The sequence below is a fragment of the Hyperolius riggenbachi genome, chromosome 3 (genome assembly GCF_040937935.1).
Source record: "Hyperolius riggenbachi isolate aHypRig1 chromosome 3, aHypRig1.pri, whole genome shotgun sequence".
Lineage (NCBI taxonomy): Eukaryota > Metazoa > Chordata > Amphibia > Anura > Hyperoliidae > Hyperolius > Hyperolius riggenbachi.
In genome coordinates, this window is record NC_090648.1 from 71,712,404 (window position 1) to 71,736,508 (window position 24,105).

The 24,105-nt window shown below is 49.5% G+C and overlaps 2 non-coding genes and 1 pseudogene across 2 annotated transcripts; all 3 read right to left on the reverse strand.

Moving 5' to 3' along the window:
• Window positions 1-22,407: 22,407 nt before the first annotated feature.
• On the reverse strand, window positions 22,408-22,483 carry LOC137564838 (U4 spliceosomal RNA; annotated as a pseudogene).
• Window positions 22,484-23,487: 1,004 nt separating this feature from the next.
• On the reverse strand, window positions 23,488-23,560 carry TRNAE-UUC (transfer RNA glutamic acid (anticodon UUC)). Its single transcript has one exon. It is a non-coding gene; the product is annotated as a tRNA-Glu (tRNA).
• A 303-nt stretch (window positions 23,561-23,863) lies between these two features.
• Window positions 23,864-23,936, reverse strand: TRNAK-UUU (transfer RNA lysine (anticodon UUU)). Its single transcript has one exon. It is a non-coding gene; the product is annotated as a tRNA-Lys (tRNA).
• Window positions 23,937-24,105: the final 169 nt, after the last annotated feature.

The following is a 24,105-nucleotide window of genomic DNA, read 5'->3' on the forward strand; positions in this document are numbered from 1 at the left end:
TTTGGCTTCGGTATTCGGGGATGACATCATTGGGCCAATCAGAAGTCCTCCAGCCATGGACCTGGCAACCCTAGCAACCAATCAGAGGAGGGGAGCCTGGCCCTCCCCTCCTCTACATAAGGCGGTGGCCATCTTGCGGATCCACGCACTTGTGTGACTGCTTGGTACTGAGAGATTCTCCAGTGCTGTGCTGTGTCTGAGCAAGTGCATTTCACTGCTAAACCTAGCGTTTTGCTTCCTAAACACCTCCTAAACACATTTATTGTTGTCTTATAGTTAGCTAGTATTTTGATTGTGTTTAGTCAACTAGTGTATACTGTGCTAGGCTAGTGTTAGTCTGTGTGCAGGCTAGGCCTGCTAGCCTAGGTAGCCTTAGCCTATTACTACGTAGCCTTAGCCTACTACTGAAAAGGGGCCAAGCCCGTTGAAGCGTTCCTCAGGTTGTTGTGTGCAAACTCAGCAAAGGGCAGGAATTTAACCCAATCTGTTTGTGCATCTGCCACATAGCACCTCAGAAACTGTTCTAGTGCCTGATTCACCCTCTCGGTCTGCCCGTTGGTCTGTGGGTGATACCCAGACGAGAAGGACAGGTTCATACCCAAATTATGGCAAAAGGCCCTCCAAAACTTTGATATAAATTGGACTCCTCTATCCGATACTACATCATGCGGAATCCCATGTAATCGGAAGACGTGCTGTATGAAGAGGTCGGCTAAGTTTTGAGCTGATGGGAATCCTTTAAGAGGAACAAAGTGGGCCATCTTGCTGAACCTGTCCACGATCACCCATATCACAGTCATACCTTCTGACTTGGGAAGCTCGCCAATGAAGTCCATGGACAGGTGGGTCCACGGTTTATCTGGAACTGGCAAGGGTTGTAAGGTACCCACTGGAGCCTGGTGAGACGGTTTACTCCTGGCACACACCACACACTCTCTGACGAATTCCCTGCAATCTGAGGCCAACGAAGGCCACCAAACACACCTTGTGAGTAGATCTAGAGTGCGGGTGACTCCCGGGTGACCTGTGTTCTTATGGGTATGGAATAGCTGCATAATCTGCAAACGGAATGGGAGTGGGACAAAGAGGACCCCTTCTGGTTTCCCTTCTGGGGTATCTAACTGGTGAGGTGCCAGTGTAACCGCCCAGTCCTCCCAGGTCTCAGTGGCTGCCAGCACCACCTTGTGTGGTACAATGCTCTCGGGGAGTGCGGGCTGAGCTGTCTCTGGTTCAAAACATCTGGAGAGAGCGTCTGCCTTAATGTTTTTGGAACCTGGGGTGTACGTGATAACAAATCTAAAACGCGAAAAAATAGGGACCATCGGGCCTGACGAGGAGTGAGCCTCTTAGCTCCTTCAATGTACTCCAGGTTCTTATGGTCAGTGTATACAGTAATGGTGTGTTCGGCACCTTCCAGCCAATGGCGCCATTCCTGGAAGGCTAACTTGATGGCCAACAGTTCCCTGTTGCCCACATCATAGTTTCTCTCAGCAGGAGAGAACCTGCGTGAGAAATAGGCACAAGGATGTGTCTTGCCCTGCAGACCCGGGCGCTGAGACAGCACAGCCACCACCCCGATTTCTGAGGCATCTACCTCTACTATAAAGGGAAGAGCGATGTTAACATGTCTCAGTATGGGTGCCGAGCAAAACAGTTTCTTCAGGGTATTGAATGCAGCCTGGGCCTCTGATGACCACTGGTAAGGGTCAGCCCCTTTCTTGGTTAGGCTAGTCAAAGGGGCTACTACCGAAGAGAATCCCTTAATAAATCTCCGGTAGTAATTAGCAAAACCAAGGAATCTCTGCAGTGCCTTCAAGCCCACCCGTTGCGGCCACTCTAGGACAGCCGAAACCTTTTCTGGGTTCATAGAGAGCCCTGAGGTTGAGATGATGTAACCCAGAAAAGGAATTCGAGTGACCTCAAAGAGGCACTTCTCTAGTTTTGCATACAGTAGATTTTGTCTCAACCTCCTCAACACGTATTTGACATGTTTGCGATGTTCCACGAGGTTTGGGGAGAAAATCAGTATGTCATCAAGATATACCATGACAAACCTCCCCAACACTTCCCTGAAAACCTCGTTTATCAAGTCCTGGAAGACGGCCGGGGCGTTACACGACCCAAAGGGCATAACTAGATACTTGTAATGCCCGTCGGGTGTATTGAAGGCCGTCTTCCACTCGTTACCAGCCCTAATGCGTACCAGATTGTATTCCCCACGTAGGTAGTGTTGGGCGAACAGTGTTCGCCACTGTTCGGGTTCTGCAGAACATCACCCTGTTCGGGTGATGTTCGAGTTCGACCGAACAACTGATGGTGTTCGGCCAAACCGTTCGGCCATATGGCCGAACTAAGAGCGCATGGCCGAACGTTCCCCGAACGTTCGGCTAGCGCTGTGATTGGCCGAACGGGTCACGTGGTTCGGACCCGAACGCGCTCTGATTGGCCGAACGGGTCACGTGGTTCGGGTAAATAAATACCTGATCCACGTCATTTCTCCGCCATTTGTCTGTGGGTTTAGCTTTGGGTAGGCAGGCAGGGTAGTTCTCTCTCCAGCCAGGCTAGCCAGGGTCCCCCCAGTCATTGTGTCGCTGCTGGGAACAGTAGTACACTGCTCACCCACACTATATAGCATTGTGTTTACTGCCACTCTGTGTACACCGCTCACCCACCACTGTATAGCATTGTGTTTACTGCCACTCTGTGTCTCTGCTGGGAACAGTAGTACACCGCTCACCCGCCACTGTATAGCATTGTGCTCTGTGTCGCTGCTGGGAATAGTAGTACACCGCTCACCCACCACTGTATAGCATTGTGCTCTGTGTCGCTGCTGGGAACAGTAGTACACCGCTCACCCATCACTGTATAGCATTGTGCTCTGTGTCGCTGCTAGGAATAGTAGTACACCGCTCACCCACCACTGTATAGCATTGTGCTCTGTGTCACTGCTGGGAATAGTAGTACACCGCTCACCCACCACTGTATAGCATTGTGCTCTGTGTCGCTGCTGGGAATAGTAGTACACCGCTCACCCACCACTGTATAGCATTGTGCTCTGTGTCGCTGCTGGGAATAGTAGTACACCGCTCACCGACCACTGTATAGCATTGTGCTCTGTGTCGCTGCTGGGAATAGTAGTACACCGCTCACCCACCACTGTATAGCATTGTGCTCTGTGTCGCTGCTGGGAACAGTAGTACACCGCTCACCCACCACTGTATAGCATTGTGCTCTGTGTTGCTGCTGGGACTAGTAGTACACCGCTCACCCACCACTGTATAGCATTGTGCTCTGTGTCGCTGCTGGGAATAGTAGTACACCGCTCACCCACCACTGTATAGCATTGTGCTCTGTGTCGCTGCTGGGAATAGTAGTACACCGCTCACCCACCACTGTATAGCATTGTGCTCTGTGTCGCTGCTGGGAACAGTAGTACACCGCTCACCCACCACTGTATAGCATTGTGCTCTGTGTCGCTGCTGGGAATAGTAGTACACCGCTCACCCACCACTGTATAGCATTGTGCTCTGTGTCGCTGCTGGGAATAGTAGTACACCGCTCACCCAACACTATATAGCATTTCTGTACTGCCACTGTACTGCTGCCAGTCAGCGTGTACTTTAAGGATAAGTGAAATGAAGAAGAAATCCTGTGAAAGAGGGAGGGGCAAGGGAAGAGGTGTTTCCCTTTCCCCTGACGGTTCACGTACAGGCCACAGTGGAGCACCGAAGAAAACCCACTCAATACCGCCCATGTTGTCCAGGAAATCAACCCTCACAAATCCAAAAGAACAGGACCAGATAATTAATTGGATGACCTCTCAAGCGTCCAGCAGTGGGTTAAGCAGCACCAGCACATCACGCACGAGGTCCGAGTCCTCAGCCAGTTACAAGGAGCCATTGGGCACAAAGCTGACACAACCGGCAGCGACACCACGCACACAACTGCCAAATAACCAGTCCGAAGAATTTCCTCAGGACACAATGGGGTATTCGCAGGAGCTATTCCCAGCCCAACAAACTTCCTCCTTTCAAAGGTCAATGGAACAGCCAGAAATGTTGTGCCCGGATTCACAACCATTTACTGTGGGAAATGCACCGCGCACTGAAATGCAAGGCGAGTCCAAGGACTTTGAAACCCAAATCTCAGAGCAAGTTGGGCAGGAGGGGTTTCAATTGCAGGAGGTCGGCCGAGAAGATCTGGAAGACGACGTTTGAGTGAGCTGCGCAGAGGTTGTTCTGGGGAGCTCTACTCCACAGCGGCGGCCCACAATCACATATGACGAGTTTGAGGAGATGGAAGAGGAGGGTTTGGACAATGTGGACAAAGACCCAGATTTTGTATGTGATGGAGAACATCGCCGTCGTAGCAGCACAGATGAGTCTGTTGAAGAACCCACTGCTGCACGAGTTCGCCTTGTGCCACAAGGTAGGCGGCACGAAATTTCAGGCACCACAAGCGTGGAAGTTCAAGTGAGACGCAAAAGAGGCGCAAACAGAAATCGCCAGCAAGGCAGGTGCTCCAAAGTCTGGCCTTTCTTTGAAGACTGCAGTGAGGATGATACCATGGTGATTTGCAAGGTGTGCAAGACCCACCTGAGCAGGGGGAAAAATATTAACAACCTCTCCACCACCAGCATGACCCGCCACATGGTATCCAAACATCCCACTCTGTGGGCAAACGCGGCAGGACAGGGTACCAGCAACACTGCCTCCCTTGGGGTCACCAGACTCACCACCAAACCCTCCTCAGCAGCAGTAGCCCAGCCATTGCGTGGTTCACAACAACATTCACAAACATCAGACGACGCTGACACTGTCACTTTCCGGAATAGTGCTCTTGAGGTCTCCCAGTCTTCATCAAACACAACAACCAACAGCCCTTCAGTGTGCAGCCCTACGGTTCAGTTGTCTGTCTCGGAGATGTTTGATCGCAAGAGGAAATTGCCAGCAAATGACCCCCGGGCCGTGGCAGTAACAGCCAGCATAGCCAAGCTTCTGTCCTGCAAAATGCTGCCATATCGAGTGGTGGAGACAAACAGCTTCAAGGGCATGATGTCAGTGGCCATCCCACGTTACGTGGTTCCCAGCCACTACCACTTTGCGCGCTCTGCAGTGCCTGAGTTGCATGAGCACGTGGTCAGCAAAATAACCCGAAGCTTGAAGAATGCCGTTGCCTGCAAGGTTCACCTCACCACTGACACCTGGACGAGTGCGTTCGGCCAGGGTTGATACATCTCCCTTACCGCGCACTGGGTGAACCTTGTGGAGCCTGGCAGCGATTCCTCACCTGCTACGGCGCGGGTGTTGCCCACGCCGCAAACAGCTGCACCGCCGTCCCTCCCACTGGATAACAACAGCAGCACCTACCTCTCTGACTCCTTCTCCTCCAACGCATCTCAAAGCTGTACCTCATCCGGAAACGCTAACCCAGCAGCAGTAGGATCGTGGAAGCAGTGCGGCACAGCTGTTGGCATGCGTCAGCAAGCGTTGCTGAAGCTGATCTGCCTTGGGGATAAGCAGCACACAGGGGAGGAAATTTGGAGGGGAATAAAGGAACAGATGGATTTGTGGCTGGCACCGCTGGACCTGAAACCGGGCATGGTTGTGTGTGATAATGGGAGTAATCTCATTCGCGCTTTAAGGTTGGCTAAGCTGACACACATCCCTTGCCTGGCGCACGTGATGAACCTAGTAGTTCAGCGGTTCCTGAGGACATACCCAGGCGTGGCCGATCTTCTGTTGAAGGTGCGACGAGTGGCCAAACATTGTAGAAATTCCAGTACTGCTTCGGGGGCACTCGCCAAGATGCAGGAGCGCTTCAATCTCCCCCACCATCGCTTGCTGTCTGATGTCCCTACGCGCTGGAATTCTACGCTGCACATGCTAGCCCGCTTTTGCGAGCAGAAGAGTGCAGTGGTCCAGTACATGACGGCGCAGTACCGAGGCGCATCCGGACAGCTGCCAAGCTTCTGTGGATCTGATTGGGCCAACATGTTGGACCTCTGCCAAGTCCTCCAAAATTTTGAGCAATCCACGTTGCTTGTGAGCAGTGACAACTCTTCAGTCAGCATTACCATACCACTGCTGTGTTTACTGAAGAAGTCAATGTTGAAAATCAAGGAAACAGCTGTCATGATGCAACTGGGGGAATCTGAAGGAGAAAACGATCAGCGTGATGATACCAACATCAGGCCATCTGCCTCAGGAAACACTGGCCCCAGCAGCTATGACGAAGAAGAGGAGGAGGAACAGCTGGAGTTGGAGCAGGAATTTCATGCCACCACTGACGAGGGCCAGAGAGGTGCACGTTGGACTTCCACAATTCAGCGCGAATGGTCAGCAGAAGCAGACCAGGAAGAAGGTGACGACTATGATGCATCACAACTATCACAACGCTCACAAGAGGATGATGAGGATTCTGGCAGGACTCTGGCACACATAGCTCAATTCATGCTAGACAGCATTGAACGCGATCCACGCATTGTGCGCATTCTGGACAACACCAATTACTGGGTTTATACCCTTCTGGATCCACGGTACAAACACAATGTTCCAAAACTGCTTGAAGAAAGAGTCAGACAGGTCAAAATGGAAGAATACCAGCAGGCCCTTGTGGAGACTTTAGAGAGGAGATTGACATCCTCCCCCTCCTCTAGCCAGTTGTACGCCGACAGACTGACTTCCGCAAACCCAGGACGACCAGGAGGGCAGCAAACAACACAAGCCGCAGCTAGTGCCCAAAAGGGAATGGTATCGGCATTGTCCTTGGAGTGGGAAAATTTTCTGACACCCATGCAGCAGCCCACAGAACAGCAAGCGTGCAGATCCACCTCCAACACCGATCGTCTGGAGAAGATGGTCAAGGACTACATGTCAGATGGCGTAGCTGTTTTGAACAATACATCTGCACCCTTCAACTATTGGGTATCGAAGCTAGACACCTGGCACGAACTGGCAATGTACGCAATAGAGGTGCTGGCTTGCCCGGCAGCCAGCGTTATGTCGGAACGCTGTTTCAGTGCTGCCGGAGGCATCGTCACAGATCGGCGTATCCGCCTCTCCACAGAAAATGCAGACCGTCTGACTCAAATTAAAATGAATCAATCCTGGATTGGAAACGACTACGCAACACTCCCGGACCCCAACCAAGTAACATGAACAATGAACATCTGTGATGGGTTAGCGTTTCCGGTCCCTGTTTATTGAACCTCTCATCTGTATTACATTTATGACTGCATGGCGACAAAATGCATTGCTATCCGCACGCTTCTTGTCCTCATGCAAGGCCTGGGTTGCGCCTGAAAGCATGGCCTTCTCCTCCCGCGCCTCCTCCTGTTCCATCACGTGTGCTGCTGCTGGGATAGCGTTGCCGGTCCCTTTTTACGGAACCTCTTATCTGTATTACATTTATGACTGCATGGCGACGAAATGCATTGCTATCCGCACGCTTCTTGTCCTCATGCAAGGCCTGGGTTGCGCCTGAAAGCATGGCCTTCTCCTCCTGCGCCTCCTCCTGTTCCATCACGTGTGCTGCTGCTGGGTTAGCGTTACCGGTCCCTTTTCCTGGAACCTCTTATCTGTATTACATTTATGACTGCATGGCGACATAAAGCATGTTACCTGTGCTAAGAAAAATGACATTTTCCGCATTTAAAAGACATTTTTTCCTTTGAAACTTTACAATCAATTTTCTCAAAAACTATAAGCTCTTTTTCAAATATTTTTTTTCCTCTTGTACCCACTCCCAAGGTGCACATACCCTGCAAATTTGGGGTATGTAGCATGTAAGGAAGCTTTACAAAGCACGAAAGTTCGGGTCCCCATTGACTTCCATTATGTTCGGAGTTCGGCGCGAACACCCGAACATCGCGGCCATGTTCGGCGAACGTTCGCGAACCCGAACATCCAGGTGTTCGCCCAACACTACACGTAGGTCCAATTTTGAAAAAAATAGTGGCATTGGTAATCTGACTAAAGAGATCGTCTATCAAAGGTAATGGATAACGATTCTGTATGGTGATCTCGTTTAGACCTCGGTAGTCTATACAGGGTCTAAGACCACCATCTTTTTTTTTTAACAAAAAAAAAACCCCGCCCCGGCCGGTGACCGAGAAGGGCGGATGAACCCCTTTGCCAGGTTCTCAGTAATGTACTCCCGCATTGCCTGTTTCTCCGGACCGGAGAGATTATAGAGATGCCCCTTAGGAGGCATACAACCAGGTCTTAGGTCGATGGGACAATCGAAACTCCGATGTGGTGGGAGTTTATCTGCTGATTTAGGACAAAACACATCTGCAAACTCCGCGTACTGTGTGGGTATCCCCTTGACCTCTACCTTGGCAGCACATATGGCAACCCTTCCCAAACAATGGGTATGGCAATAAGGTGACCAGCTGAGTAACTGACCTGAGGCCCAATCTATCTGTGGGGAATGGAGCTGTAACCAGGGCATACCAAGAATAACGGTGGAGGTTGCCATGCGTAAAACAAGGAACTGCAGGCTCTCCTTATGTAGAACCCCTATCGTACATGACAATCTTGGGGTCTGAGAGAGAGGTGATCTACACTGTAGAGGAGAGTCATCTACTGCGGTGACAACTATCTGTCGGTCTAAAGGTTGTAAGGGAACCCCCAGTCCCTTCACAAAATCATAATCAATAAAATTGGTTGTGGACCCCGAGTCCACAAAAGCTTCAGTACGAACTACGGAATTCCCCCAGGAAATGGAACACGGGAGAAGTAACCGATTATACTGATTTAGAGGTAAGTTCTGTGCGTCTAGGGTATTACCTCTAACTACACCTAGACAGCAGAGTTTCCCGATTTCCTGGGGCAATTTTGAGCAATATGACCCTGCTCTGCACAATAAAGACAAAGGTTCTCTGCCCTTCTATGCTCTTTCTCGGCCCGAGTCAACCGAGAATGTCCGATTTGCATCGGTTCGTCGGTAGAAGGAGCAGACGATGAGGATGCATAAGAAAAACCTCTCACTGCATTTCTGCCTCTTGATTGGCGCTGATAGCGCAATCTGCGGTCCGCCCGTATCGCCAAAGAAATGGCGTCGCCCACGGACTTGGGCTCTGGGTGTCCCAACATCAGTTCAGAAAACGAGTCTGATAGGCCTGACAGAAAACAATCTAACAAGGCGTAAGATCCCCACCTAGATGACACAGCCCACTTTCTGAATTCTGCTCCGTAAACCTCAACCGTGTCTCGACCCTGCCTGAGAGTCTTGAACTTCCTCTCGGCAGTGATCGAGGCATCCGGATCATCGTAAATTATAGCCATTGATTTGAAAAATTCCTCAACTGACATGAGAGCCGTATCTTCGGATGGAAGACCATATGCCCAGGTTTGTGAATCCCCGGACAATAAGGTCTTAATAAAAGTCACCCTTTGCTGCTCAGAACCTGACTGAGTAGGTCGTATCTTAAAATACGATAACACTCGGTTATGGAAATTCTGGAAGTCAGATCTTTGCTCTGAAAACTTTTCGGCACTGACATGCGGAGATCAGTGACTGGAGGGGATTGCACAGGGGCCACAGTCGTCTGTACGACTCGTACAGACCCAGCCAATTGATCGATCTGAGCCTGTTGCGAAATTAACCACCTCGATTAGGTTATTAAGCGAGGTGGTTACAGTCTCGATCTGACTGCGTAGTTGTAACGATCGGTGTAACACAGAGAGGGTCTGATTATTGGTGATCAGCAGTATCACCAAGAATACAGATATACACCTGATTATTGATGATCTGCAGTATCACCGATAATCAGATATATCACTAACCTCTGGACACCTGAGTGATATGAGTGTTTGGTGTAACAGTAATACTTTGAGTGATGTACCTGCTGCGCAGGTGCACAAGGCAGTATAGTGATACTGCACAGAAACCTTCCCGCAGCCTGAGACTCTCCAAGGGGTGGAGTCAGGCTGGAGGTAGGAAGGATCAGAAGGTGAGTGACACCAGAAGGTGGCTGTCACTGACTGATCTGGAGTCTATCTCTTAAAGGGAGAGATAGCTCTCGAGGTCGGGCAAGCCGGGTCGGCAATACACGGTCAGATAAAGTACATAGACAGAAGGCTGATTCGGTATCCAAGGCTAGCAGGGTTTGGCAACAGAGTATCAGATATGCGAGGTACCGAATCAGTGATCAGAGGAATAGTCAAGAAAGCAGAAAGTCATAACAGATATCAAACAATGCCTAGTCTGGGTGTGAGGTCCTTGGTCTCTACACCCCGGAACTAGTCTGAAGTATAACAGAGTAATATGTACAAGTTCCCTAGTCTTAGGTGTGAGGTCCGTAGCCTCGGCACCCTGGAACTAGTCTGACATATAACAGAATGATAACACAAGTCCCTAGCCGTGGGTGTGAGGTCCGTGATCATCAACACCCTGGAACTAGTCTGACATATAACAGAATGATAACACAAGTCCCTAATCTGGGGTGAGAGGTCCGTGATCATCAACACCCTGGAACTAGTCTGAAGTATAACAGAATGGTCACACAGATTCTGACATAAAGGTCTGAGTGCTACCACGTAGTGATCGCAACGGCAGACAACCAGTGAATGACCAGCACCCAGTATTTATATCACAGCTCCCTTCTGGCTGCCATAAAAGTTCTGCCTCTCAGTGCGCGCACGCGTCCTTCTAAACCTGTGTGGACTATCAGTCCCAGCCACACCAGACATGTGTTGTATACCACCCTCCGCGCTAGACGCGGAGGCAGCCGCACCGCTATCAGGGCATGCGGCGGTTTCTCAGCGTTTAGCCACACTGACAGATGTAGGCCTACGCGTGCAAACCGCCGCATTGGATGCGGAACCAGCCGCCTTGTTCTGAGCACACGTGGCGGCTTTTCCGCGTTTTCTCACAGTAGTGCTTCCATACCAATGGTCTGCTGTTCTGTCAGAATCGGTGTCAGCACGCAGAGAGAATCTGATTATTGGCGATCTGCAGTATCACCAAGAATGCAGATGTATACCTGATTATTGATGATCTGCAGTATCACCGATAATCCGATATATCACTAACCTCTGGACACCAGCAAAAGTACACAATAAAGACAGTAATAAATCAAAAAGTGTGGAAATGTCCACCACACAGCAATTCCTCAGAGGTGTGGTTACCTCTGAATGGGAACCCCGTGAGTGAGAGCCTCTATCCAGGCAGTGTGAGGAATCTCGACCCCTAGCAGTAATCGTATGCTTGGGGCAAGCGTCTCGGAGAGGCAAGCCTCAGAGATAACCCTCCAGTGGGAAACTTTCCACTGAAGGGAGAAAGGTCAGACAGGCAAGGGTTCAGCAACAGAGATGACGGTAGCAGTACAGGAACGTAAGGCAGAAGAATAATCGGTAATCAGGCAGAGGTCGGCAACAAAGATCAGATAGGCAAAGGTACAAGATCAGCAAGAGTTAGAGTAGTCAGGGATAGCAAGGGTCAAAACACAGATCAATATACAACAATATTCCTAAGCTAAGGTGTGAAATCCTTAGTATCAACACCAGGGAACTGCACTAAGGTCTGAGCGCTAACACTGAGTGTGTATTCACAACAGCAGACAAAGAGCAACTGACAGGGAGCTCTTTTTATGCTGGGGAACGCTCTAGCAGCGTCCCCCAGCTGCCCATCCAATCGCTGGCCCTGCTGGAGACCAGCCTGGTCAGCTGACACCTCTTCGGGAACGATAAAGTTCCTGTCTCCTCGCGCGCGTGTGCGCCAAGCGCCGGGTGAGTGCCGGAGAAGGAGACCCTACGAGCGGCAACTGCGCGGCGGAGTCCGCCGAGCATACGGACTCCGCCGACCACACAGCCCCGCTTGGTGGCACGCCGGCGGTAGGAGTCTGGGAAGCGGAGCCCGCTGCCTCATGCCTGTTGGCAGCGGGTCCGCTATCCCTCACACTCCCTATTTCACTTTCCACAATCTCAAATCTTTTCAAAGGGCAATGGCTCAGGAGTACCAAATTTTGTAGCATTGTAGGGACTCTTAGGGGGATCATGACTGGTGAGTTTTGCCACTGCTGAGCCACTGCCCTTTGAAATGGTGTGAGATTTTGGAACGGTAAATAGGAGGCCCGATTGAAGCCTATGGGTGATTTTACCACTTTTGCACACCTGTAACTCTGGTTTGCAGAGATGTAGGGAACCCATCTTTGGATTCCAAGTATAACAATATGCCTTCTACCTGCATGAGACATGTCGTGAGATTCAGGCGTTGCTAACGGCCATGGCTGCGATTTATGTTCGTCAGAATTTCCACCATTGACATTGCCCAAATAAACAGGTTTTTGTGACCCAAGGCTATGACCTCTTTGGCCTAAAGGCCCGAAACTCACCAGTCATGATCCCCCTAAGAGTCCCTACAATGCTAGAAAATTTGGCACTGCTGAGCCATTGCCCTTTGACATGGTGAGAGATTTTGGAACGGTAAATAGGAGGACCAATGAAAGCCTATGGGGGATTTTACCACTTTTGCACCCCTGTAACTCTGGTTTGCAGAGATGTAGGGAACCCATCTTTGGATTCCAAGTATAACAATATGCCTTCTACCTGCATGAGACCTGTCGTGAGATTCAGACATTGCTAACTGCCATGGGTGCGATTTTTGTTCGTCAAAACTTCCACCATTGACATTGCCCAAATAAACAGGTTTTTGTGACCCAAGGCTATGACCTCTTTGACCTAGGGGCCCAAAACTCACCAGTCATGATCCCCCTAAGAGTCCCTACAATCCTAGAAAATTTGGTACTGCTGAGCCATTGCCCTTTGAAAAGATTTGAGATTTTGGAAAGTGAAATAGGGAGCCAATGAAAGCCTATGGGGGATTTTACCACTTTTGCACCCCTGTAACTCTGGTTTGCAGAGATGTAGGAAACCCATCTTTGGATTCCAAGTATAACAATATGCCTTCTACCTGCATGAGACATGTCGTGAGATTCAGACGTTGCTAACGGCCATGGCTGTGATTTATGTTCGTCAAAATTTCCACCATTGACATTGCCCAAATAAACAGGTTTTTGTGACCCAAGGCTATGACCTCTTTGGCCTAGGGGCCCGAAACTCACCAGTCATGATCCCCCTAAGAGTCCCTACAATGCTAGAAAATTTGGTACTGCTGAGCCATTGCCCTTTGAAATGGTGTGAGATTTTGGAACGGTAAATAGGAGGCCCAATGAAAGCCTATGGGGGATTTTATCACTTTTGCACCCCTGTAACTCTGGTTTGCAGAGATGTATGGAACCCATCTTTGGATTCCAAGTATAACAATATGCCTTCTACCTGCATGAGACATGTCGTGAGATTCAGACGTTGCTAATGGCCATGGCTGCGATTTATGTTCGTCAGAATTTCCACCATTGACTTTGCCCAAATAAACAGGTTTTTGTGACCCAAGGCTATGACCTATTTGGCCTAGGGGCCCGAAACTCACCAGTCATGATCCCCCTAAGTGTCCCTACAATGCTAGAAAATTTGGAGGTCCTAGAGCTGCGCAGCCGCAATCGCGTCTATGCAGTCTGCATAGGCGCGATTGTGGCTGCGCAGCTCTAGGCCCTCCTCCCGCCGCGTCATCAATATGCGTGCATACATCGAATGCATCAGGAGGAGGTCCTAGAGCTGCGCAGCCGCAAACGCGTCTATGCGAACTGCACAGCCGCGGCAATCTGTGGCGGCCATATTGAGGGGGAATGAGTTAAGAACCCAACCCGTTCAGAGGGGTCGGGACTCGACCGGGGCCGTTATTAGTGCGGGAGCCATGGGGGAATGAACGGGAGGGTGTGGATGGTGTCCTCAATGGATCTGGATTATGAAAAGGTATTTAACTTTTTTTCACATTTGTGGCCTCAGAAGTCCTTTAAAAAATGTTTTTATTTTTTTAAAATTATTTTTATGTGCTGTGTGTGCAAAATCTGAAAAAAAGGGCGTGGGGTCCCCCCTCCCGAGCCTCTGTAACCCCTTGTCCCCCATGCAGGCTGGGATAGCCAGAATGCGGAGCCCCGGCGGACTGGGGCTTCGCACCCTGAGCTATACCAGCCCGCATGGTCCATGGTTTGGGGGGCTCCGGGGGGGGGGGGGGGAGGGGCAGCCAAGCCTTCCCCCCCTCCCCCCCCCGGAGCCCTTGTCCAATCCATGGACAAGGGGCTCTTCCCCACCTCCGGTGCCCCAGGAGGAGGTGGGGGCGACGACTCCCTGGGGGGGGGGGGGTTCATGGTGGCATCTGGGAGTCCCCTTTAAGAAAGGGACCCCAGATGCCCACCCCCCTCCCAGGAGACATGAGTATAGGGGTACAAAGTACCCCTTACCCATTTCCACAAAGGGTTAAATGAAATAAAAACACAACTACGAGAAAAGTATTTTATTATTCTAAATTAACCATAAATACTTACCTGTACCTTTAAAAAAAAGTTTTCCCACGCCAATATCCACGGTAAACGATCCAACGAACTGTATCCTCTTATGTTGCGATCTTCAATTAAGTTGATTGAAGATCTCCGACGCCTCCAACACAGCAGAGAATGCGTCCTTTCGGACGCATAGCTGTCGGCTCCTGCTGTCTCTCCCCACCTCCTCACCTGTCACCCTCACCTAGCCTGGCTGGCACCCATGGGTGCAGGCAGGTGGGGAGAGACAGCAGCGGAGCCGGCAGCTTCACGTCCTACTCAGGACGCATTCTCTGCTATACTAAAGGTTCATGAATCATCCGGTTCTTTTTAATGAATCGGTTCTTTTTTTATGAATCGGCTCATTTTACTTTGAAAGTTTAAAATTGATTTTCTCAAAAAGTATAAGGTCTTTTTGAAAAAAATGTTTTCCTCTTGTTCCCACTATTCCACTTAACATTCCCAACAATTTTGGTGTTTTTACTATGTAAGGGGGCTTTGCTATTAACCGCTAAAGTCGGCGCCATTAAAGTCTATGGGCGAACTGAACTTTTTGGAAAAAAGGTTCCCGGTTCTCTGCAAAGGCGAACCACCCTCGGTTCGCCTGGAACCGTTCGCCGGCGAACACGTTCGGCCCATCTCTAATCCTGATTGGCTGAGTGACTGGGGCGGAGCTAAAGAGCGCTCCCAGTATATATAGGACATGCCTGTCAGTTGTTCCTCGTCTGCTGTTGCATATGCTACGTGTTAGCACTCAGACCCTTAGTCAGATCCAAAAGTGTGCTAGAACCAGCAGGAGCTGGGGATCCACACTTAGCCAGATTCTGTTGATAGCTTAAAGTACTAATTGGATTGTATTATTTGTTATGACCCTCTGCAAGCCTTGACTACTCTTCTGTCTTTTGATTCTGTGCCTTTGCCTATCTGATCTAGTTGCCGACTTTTGCTAATACCTCACTCTGATTCAGTCTTCTGCCTTTGTACTGTATCTGTCCGTGTGTTGCCGAACCTGCTTGTCTGACTCTTCTGCCCTCACCAGTGAACTTAGTCTTGGTGAGGGGTTCTCAGTTAGTATCACCTGCTCCTCAGGTTGATAGCTGCAGTATAGTCTGAATCACCTGCTCCTCAGGTTGATAGCTGCAGTACAGTCTGAATCACCTGCTCCTCAGGTTGATAGCTGCAGTACAGTCTGAATGACCCGCTCCTCAGATAGTTAGCTGCAGTACAGTCTGAATCACCTGCTCCTCAGGTAGACAGCTGCAATACTGTTTTGGTCACCTGCTCCTCAGGTGACTAGCTACTACGGTACTGTCTGGATCTCCTGCTCCTCAGGTGATCACCTGCTGCAGTACAGTCTGAATCACTCGCTCCACGAGTGATCAGTTTACATTGTCTCACTGTGCATCACCCGCTCCTCGGGTGAACCTATCACTAACTCATCTGTGTCTCCAGCCTGCTGGAGTAGTTATTACCATGTTCTGTAGAGATACCTCCTTTTACCAGCTCCTCTGGGAGAGTGGGTATCTCTATCTATATTTACTGTTGCACCAAACACTTATCTTACACCTGGGTGTCCCGTGTCTTGCTATATGTAACGATGGGTGTCAACACGCAGAGAGAATCTGATTATTAGTGATCTGCAGAATCACCAGTAATGCAGATATACACCAGATTATGGATGATCTGCAGTATCACCAATAATCCAGGTATGTCTAATCTCTGGACACCTGAGATATGAGTGATTGGTGTAACAGTAGTACTTTGAGTGAAAACCACCAGAGGAGCTGGAGGTAAGAAGAAGAAGGGAATTCACCCCAGACTGTGGGTGAATCCCTATAGGCTAAAGGCTCCCTAGGAGAGGGGCCTAAGCTTGGTAGCAGGATGCCCTGCTGCTAATATGAACAAACTTGCCCTAACTAGATGTGAGATCCTAGCTCTCTACACCCTAGTGGCGGGCTAAGGTAATGCAAGTACACAGTGCTAGTCTTGGGTGTGAGATCCGAATTCACAACACCCTGGAACTAGTCTAACTCATAACATAGAAATGATACAGTATCCTAGGCTTGGGTGTGAGGTTCGTAGTCACAACACCCTGGAACTAGTCTAAAGCATAACATAGCATTGAGACAGTATCCTAGGCTTGGGTGTGAGGTCCGTAGTCACTCACAACACCCTGGAACTAGTCTAAAGCATAACATAGCATTGAGACAGTATCCTAGGCTTGGGTGTGAGGTCCGTAGTCACAACACCCTGGAACTAGTCTAAAGCATAACATAGCATTGAGACAGTATCCTAGGCTTGGGTGTGAGGTCCGTAGTCACAACACCCTGGAACTAGTCTAAAGCATAACATAGCATTGACACAGAATCCTAGGCTTGGGTGTGAGGTCCGTAGTCACAACACCCTGGAACTAGTCTAAAGCATAACATACGAGAGTAATCTAGCTCAGTGTTAATTCCCAGGTCCTTCCTGGTTCTAACACACTGTAGGATCTGACTGAGGTCTGTGTGCTAACGCATAAAGCATTCGCAACGGCAGACAACGTGAGACTGAGGGACGAGTGGTTATATAGTGCAGCGCCGCCCAGTCCCTTCCAGCCAATCCGCATACATCCTGGGATCAGCTGACCAGGGGAGTCAGCTGATCCCTCTCTGCTTCCCATAAAGCTTCTGTCTCTCCGCGCGCGTGTATTCCTCAGCCTATGTGCACAGGAAGGCTGTATCACATAAGACACATGTCGCCGCGCGTAGATCGCCGGGCTGGACGCAGAAGTAGCCGCCACGCCGTCAGAGCACGCGGCATCTATTCCGCAATCCTTCACACTATACTTGCATTAATGGGGATTCTGCAGATCACCACATAATCAGGTATAACATCTGTATTATTGGTGATACTGCAGATCACCAATAATCAGAAAATCTGTTCTTGCTGACACCGATCGTTACACTATCCTATTTTGAGTTGAGACCCAATCTGTCAGGATCTGAGAACCAGAGGGTAACCTTTTTAAAGACCCTTTTGTCAGGAGATTCACAAACATGGGCATATAGTCTTCACACAGGGCATGAGGTATTATCCTCAGTTCAGGAGTTTTTTAAGGCCATGGCCGTTATATACGATGATCCAGATATTGCTATCACGTCTGAGAGGAAACTAAAGACTCTCAGGCAGGGTCGTAATCCAGTGGAGGCTTATGCCGCAGAATTTAGGAGGTGGGCTGTATCAGCTACATGGGAAACGTATGCTTTATTAGATTGTTTCCTGTCAGGACTATCCGATGCAGTTTCTGATTTGATGTTAAGTCATCCTGAGCCTATATCTCTAGACAAAGCTATTTCATTGGCGGTGCGGGTTGATCGCCGTCTTCGCTATCAAAAACAAACCAGTGGCAGAAATGCTGTAAGATCTGTTTCCTACGCCTCTTCTCCACCCTCGTCACCTCAGGACGAAGCGTTGCAGATCGGTCAGTCTAGGTTAACACAAGTGGAGAAGAATCGCAGAAGGTCAGAAAGACGGAAACAGTAAAAAAGGGCGCAAGAGGCTAGTGGACAAATCAGGCGCCACCATTCACTCCCATAATAAATATCGTTTACTGGGCGCCGAACGGGAAAAAAGGGCGCCCGAGAATAATAACGTTTTCCAATGGCGCCCGAAGATTTTTAATGTTTTATAACTGCTTGTGATGATTTACGTTTCCTATTTCAATAAAACATTATTTTAAATGTTATCCCTTACTGTTTGTAAAACATTATTATTCACAAAATAAAGCGATCAGTACGTAACGTAAATTGTAAGATATTTTATCCCTTACTGTTTCTAAAACATTATTCTACACACAATACAGTGATCACTAAGGAGGGTCTTAGGTTTAGGCACCACCAGGGGGGTCTTAGGTTTAGGCACCACCAGGGGGGTCTTAGGTTTAGGCACCACCAGGGGGGTCTTAGGTTTAGGCACCACCAGGGGGGTCTTAGGTTTAGGCACCACCAGGGGGGTCTTAGGTTTAGGCACCACCAGGGGGGGTCTTAGGTTTAGGCACCACCAGGGGGTCTTAGGTTTAGGCACCAATACGGGGGTCTAGGGGTTAGGGGTAGGTACAGGGAGGGTTACTTACTAATTTTTTTTTAAACGTTATTATACATTTCACTTTTTAAACGGAAGATTAACGTTTTCACAATTGCCGATTTCATGCACATTATTTAATGATTTATAACGTTATAAAAACGAATATTTAAACAAAATATAGTACATTATATTTTTAAACGTTATCCATGTTTATCGTTTAAAACCCCGCGCCCTTTTTTCCCAGCGCCCCTTTTTAACGTACTCCAGAAAGACTCTGTCTATACTGTGCTGAGGAGGGTCACATTGTCCAGAATTGACCTAAAAAGTCGGTAAACGCTGCCGCCTAGGTGTAGTCAGAGGTAATACCCTAGGCGAACCGTGTTTAACTCTAGATAATAACCGCTTACTCCTCCCTTGCTCCATTACCTGGGAGGGTCGGGCCACGGCCACAGAAGCATTCGTGGACTCAGGCTCTGCAGCTAATTTTATAGATTATGACTTCGTCAAAAAATTGGGGATTCCCTTAATTCCTTTAGACCGTCAGATTTTGATCACAGTGGTAGATGACTCTCCGTTACAGTGTAGACAGCCTCTCTCCCAGATTCCCTTATTGTTGTGTAATATAGGGGTTCTACATAAGGAGAAACTACAGTTCTTTGTCCTGCAAATGGCAACCTCCACCATAATCCTCGGTATGCCTTGGTTGCAACTACACTCCCCTCAGATCGACTGGGCTTCAGGTCAGCTACAGAGCTGGTCAGCCCATTGTCATCATCATTGTTTGGAGAAAGTTGCTGTTAGGGCCACCAAGGTTCAGGTGAAAGGGGTGCCAGTGCAGTACGCAGAATTTTCTGATGTGTTTTGTCCAAAATCAGCAGAGAAACTCCCACCACACCAGAGCTTCGACTGTCACATAGAGTTAAGATCAGGTTGTATGCCCCCTAGAGGCCATCTCTATAATCTGTCGGGGCCAGAGAAGCTGGCTATGCAGGAATACATTAAAGAAAATTTGGCCAAGGGCTTTATCCGTCCTTCCTGGTCACCAGCAGGGGCTGGGTTCTTTTTTGTACAGAAAAAGGACGGTGGGCTTTGACCTTGTATTGACTATCGGGGTTGAAATAAGATCACAGTGAAAAATCGCTATCCACTGCCTTTGATTGATGATTTGTTTGCTCAGGTGACTAATGCCAGTATCTTCTCTAAGCTAGACCTACGAGGAGCATACAACCTGGTACGCATTAGGGACGGTGATGAATGGAAGACGGCATTCAACACGCCCGATGGGCACTACGAGTATCTGGTCATGCCCTTCGGGTTGTGTAATGCTCCTGCCGTCTTCCAGGAGTTGATCAATGAAGTCTTTAGGGATGTTCTGGGAAAATTTGTACTAGTGTATCTGGACGATATACTGATTTTCTCACCCAATCTAACAGAACATCAGAAACATGTGAAGTTCGTTTGAAGAAAATTGAGGCAAAACTCGTTGTGTGCGAAGTTAGAGAAATGCCTCTTTGAAGTCACTAAGGTCCCTTTTTTGGGATATATTATTTCCACTTCAGGTCTCTCCACGGATCCTGGAAAAGTCGCTGCTGTATTGGAGTGGCCTCAACCTGTAGGATTTAAGGCACTCCAAAGATTTCTTGGCTTCGCCAATTACTACAGGAAGTTCATCAAAGGGTTTTCTTCTGTAGTGTCACCCCTCACCAACCTTACCAAGAAGGGGGCTGACACTTACCATTGGACAGTAGAGGCACAGTCTGCCTTCGCTACGTTGAAAAAGTTATTTTGTTCTGCTCCCATTTTGAGACACGTGGATGTCACCTTCCCCTTCATTTTTGAGGTGGATGCATCGGAGATTGGGGTTGGGGCTGTGCTGTCTCAACACTCTTCATGGCAAACTAAATCCCCGTGCCTTCTTTTCTTAAGTTCTCTCCAGCCGAGAGGAACTATGATATTGGCAATAAGGAGCTCTTGGCCATTAAGTTAGCCTTTGAAGAATGGCGCCATTTGCTGGAAGGGGCAGAACATACAATCACGGTCTATACTGATCATAGAAATTTGGAGTACATTGAAGGGGCCAAAAGACTTAGCCCCCGACAGGGTCGCTGGTCCTTGTTCTTTTCAAGGTTTAGGTTTGTCATCACGTATACACCGGGAAGTAAGAATGTCAAGGCAGATGCATTATCTAGGTGTTTTGAGCCCGAGCCGAGACAGTTCAGCCATCAACCCCTGAGACCATCTTACCTCAAAGCAGGGGAGCACTGGGACCTTTTGGCCTGGGGGGACAACACAAACTAGAAGCCCATTTCACGGCATTCCCAGCCCAAAGCCATATCTTTCTTGTGTGCAAATCTTCAAATTGTGATGACTAACAGCCCCAGCCACAGACACACACACACACACACACACACACACACACACACACACACACACACACACACACACACACACACACACACACACACACACACACACACACACTATGTACCTGATGCCTAACCCCATTTCTCTGCACAATCTACCTGTCTGTGTCTGATGCCTAACCTTAAAGGAGTTTTCAGGCTTTTTTCTTTTATGAAAATAAGTGCTACTTACCCAGGGCTCGTCCAGCCCCAAGCTCACATCATGTCCCTCGCCGCAGCTCTGCAGTCAGCTGTTTGCTGCCGCTGCCTCCCAGCCCCCGGCGATGAAGTCAGGCCGACTGCGCCTGTGCGAGCGGCGCTGTCAATCACCGCCACATGGACCAGAGCGTACTGTGCAGACGCAGAACTACTGCGCCTGCGCAGTACACTCCGGTCCACGTGGCGGTGATTGACAGTGCTGCTCGCACAGGCGCAGTACAGGCCAACATCCAGGTCGGACTGGTGCCATCGCTGGGGACTGGGAGCCAACGGCAGCGAATGGTTGACTGCAGAGCTGCGGCGAGGGACATGCTGGGAGCGTGGGGCTGGAGGAAGCACCGGGTAAGTAGCACTTATTTCATTAAAAAGCCTGATAACTCCTTTAAACTACCCCCCCCCCCCCCACACACACACAAACCTACCTACCTGGGGATGCCTAACCCCACTCCTGCCCACCCACCATACAAACTACTTGTCTGACACCTACCCCCCCCCCCCTCCAACTACCTGTTTGACAGTGCCTAACTGCCTGCCTCCCCCCTCCCCTGCCGCCAATCACACCACAGAACAAAAACGTTCCCCCTCAGGCCAGGGTCAGAATGGGGATGATTATCACACAAAAAAAAACTCAGAGGGCACTGGCCTGGGCAGAGAATTGAATTTGACAGCAGTAGCAGGCAGGCAGCAAAGTGTGAGTAACTCAGTGACAAGAAGGGAGAAGAAGTACAGAAACAAAATTTATAAAAACCACCTTCTCCTCTGGCGACCTGGACCCGACCTCCTCTATCCTCCTGTCTCCTCAGTCCTACACCTCCTCCTCCTCCACAGCAGCAAGCAGCTATAGGTGGCATCTCTGACTCCCAGCCCCCCCGAGTGTCCGACTCCTCCAGCCAGGACAGCCAGCCACTCGTAGCCGCAGCTCCAGGCCCCCAGCCCCCCCAGCACAGAAAACTGAAGAGTGAGACAGCTCACTCCGATGACACTGCAGGCACAGCAGCACGTTGCGGGCAGCAATGGCTCCAGGCGGGGGGCGGAGTCAGGCAGGGTCAACCCACCGGGCCGGAGAGGACCTAAGCTATTTGTGTCCTTGGACCGCTCACATACACCGCAGGCGCAGCCTTGCACAAGGGCACACCACGGCCGGCCGCCTCAGCCCCTTCTCTGATTGAATACTTCAACTTGCCGGGAAATATTGCGCAAGGTTGCGATCCCCACTGCGAACCTGTCACCTGTGGTATGTCTGCAGCCGCTGCGTATAGCAGCGGCTGGCCCTAATTACTTTAGATTCGGGAAGCCCGGGGGGCAATTGCCCCCGTCCCCCTGGGCCAGTCCTCCCCTGGGTATTAGGAAAAGTTTTCAATAATCACGCCTCGGTTGAACCTCATTGGCTATGATACTGCCACTGCGCAAAGTTAGCCAAGCTAATGCCAGCAAATATCCCCTCTTTCTTGGATAAAGGAATCACCTTAAGGAGAGACAAACGCAGTTTACAGTGTTCCGCTGAGGATCATGGGATGCCATATGCTAATTAGACAGCCACTAAACAAGCATTGTTAATAAGCGGCTAAAGAGTCTTAGCATTTGAAAAGGCGGCAAAGAGGGCAAAACAAAGCCTGCCAGGGATGCCAGCATAGTGTTTTGTGGAGCAGGCTGCTAAGTGGGCCAGTCCCGCACTTGTAAAATACATGAAAAATACAATTTGAAAAATGGAGTAATGAGTCTACGTCACTGCCATGTGTGCTGATAATTGGGCCTGTGATTATTGTGCCTGGAAGTACTGGTAAGCTGCGCTGGCTAGAGGTGCTTGGGAGTTGGCCAAAGTCTTGGTGGTTGCAGGTTACTGGAGGAGAGCGATGGTACGTGAGCTGTTAATTTTCTGATGCTCATGGTAAGCATGAAGCTCCTTCCATTGCTGCTTTGAGGGTAGATGTGCAGGCTGGAGAAGGGATCCGGCGAATTACTCTAATGCTGGGAATACACGACGACATTTTTCAGTCGATTACTATCCGATCTTATTTCCGATCGACTTTCCGATTCTTATCTTTTCTGATCAATTTCCATTCATTTCTATGAGAAATTGATGAGAAAAAGGATCGATAATAAGATCGGACATGTTGGAAATTATCTATGGAACCATCTATCTGCTGAAAAAACTTATGGTGTATTCCCAGCATAATGTTGACGGTTTGATGCCTCTTTTATGCATGGAATAATCCATGTTTAATATCACAGCAGAAAAAGTTGAAGAGAAATAGATTCAAGACGCAGGGAGGCTGTGAGAGTTCGGGGGATGCACAGAAAGCGGCTGATGTTTCGGTTATGGCTTACTGCAAGCAAAGCACGCAAGAGGCAGCAGTTGCAGAGGGAACTCAGGTAGCGGAAGTGATGGCCAATGAGCATGGGGTAAAGGAAAGGCATCGCCTGAACAGGGACTTGAACCCTGGACCCTCAAATTGAAAAACAGATGCTCTACCGACTGAGCAATCCAGGCCCTGGAAGGTGAGCTTCACCAGCAGCTCAAAAGTCAGTTATTCCAAGCAGGATGGACGGAAGGTCTAGTACATGCCCTGAGCTGGCTATAGCCTGCGACCTCTACATTTTCTAGGCCAGATCTCTGAAAGAATAAAACTGTACTTGATTTGGAAGGTGGCATTAGAAAGGTAGCCACCAATCAGCGAAGGCATGGAAAGCAGCCGACATCGGTGTTTTGGCCTGGTGCAAGCGGAGCACGCAAGAGGCTGCAGTTGAGGAAGATAGGGAGAGGACACGAAGCATAACAAAAGGCAAAGAGCATCGCCTGAACAGGGACTTGAACCCTGGACCCTCAGATTAAAAGTCTGATGCTCTACCGACTGAGCTATCCAGGCTCTGAAAAGGTGCAATCACCAGCAGCTCAAAGTTTAGCTACAGTATTTCCAGGCTGGGCGCAAGTTAACGCCTAGTGCAAGCCATGAGCAGTCTATAGCACCTAGATAGCCGGGAAACAGCAGAATGCGCTGTTGTTTCCTTCAACCATCAGGTTCTTCACCATGGCTG